Raw genomic sequence first — 842 nt, 5'->3', positions numbered from 1 at the left:
TATATATATATATATATATATATATAATGTGCTAAATTTTTCAATCTCAATGGTATCTTAATTATCTTTATTTTCACTTTTAATAGAAAAAAATTGCCGGTACTGACATAAATCTTTTAAAGACAACCCCTTATTTCTTGCTAAAGAAGTTAATTATTATACTTTATTACTGAAAAAATATAATCTGTTTAGATAATTACAAAAATAAAAATTCATAATTTATATATTTGTAGCTTATTTTTACACAAAATTAGTTAAAAACAGATTCTGCAAATGCAAAAATAAAATGTTTATAATTTTTTTTTGTAAATTGCGTAGTTTAAATAATAGTAATTATATTATTGATGATATTACATAGTTTTATATATTTGTAGTTTCTCAAATCAGTATTATGTTTTTTCTTTTATATTTTTTCATATGATTTTATATATAAATTAGGGCAGCATAAACCGGCACACCTGTCTACAAGATAAGACTATAAACTAACTTATATATATTTATACGCACATTTTACAATAAGTACATTACCTAAACTTTTAAGTCTTAAGCCGTAAGAAATTGAGAAACTAATTACAATCGAATGTGAGAAAAATAATCGACTAATTGGTTAATTTTTTACGGCCTAAGACTTAAGTTTGGATAATAACTTATTATAGAAAGTCCATTATATTCTTGCGTTATAGTGTCATGTAGCTCTATCGGAGTTCAAGATAATTGTGTATACAAAAAAAATCTTAAAAAAGCTGTCGCATTATATATTTGCAGAATAGCATAAAATGCATACAAATCAATAAAAATCATTTTATATCAAAGTAAAAAGATTCTAGAAAATCTGATATTAT

General features: G+C 22.2%; 1 protein-coding gene across 4 annotated transcripts in view; it reads right to left on the bottom strand.

The window, feature by feature from the left end:
- LOC108687377 (octopamine receptor Oamb) overlaps positions 1-842 on the bottom strand; it is a 137,730-nt gene that overhangs the window by 13,319 nt on the left and 123,569 nt on the right. The window lies entirely within an intron of this gene.

This window comes from Atta colombica, unplaced genomic scaffold (genome assembly GCF_001594045.1).
Source record: "Atta colombica isolate Treedump-2 unplaced genomic scaffold, Acol1.0 scaffold205, whole genome shotgun sequence".
NCBI classification, from domain to species: domain Eukaryota; kingdom Metazoa; phylum Arthropoda; class Insecta; order Hymenoptera; family Formicidae; genus Atta; species Atta colombica.
The sequence above is the reverse complement of the archived record's forward strand: the minus strand, read 5'-3'. Positions and strand labels throughout refer to the sequence as shown.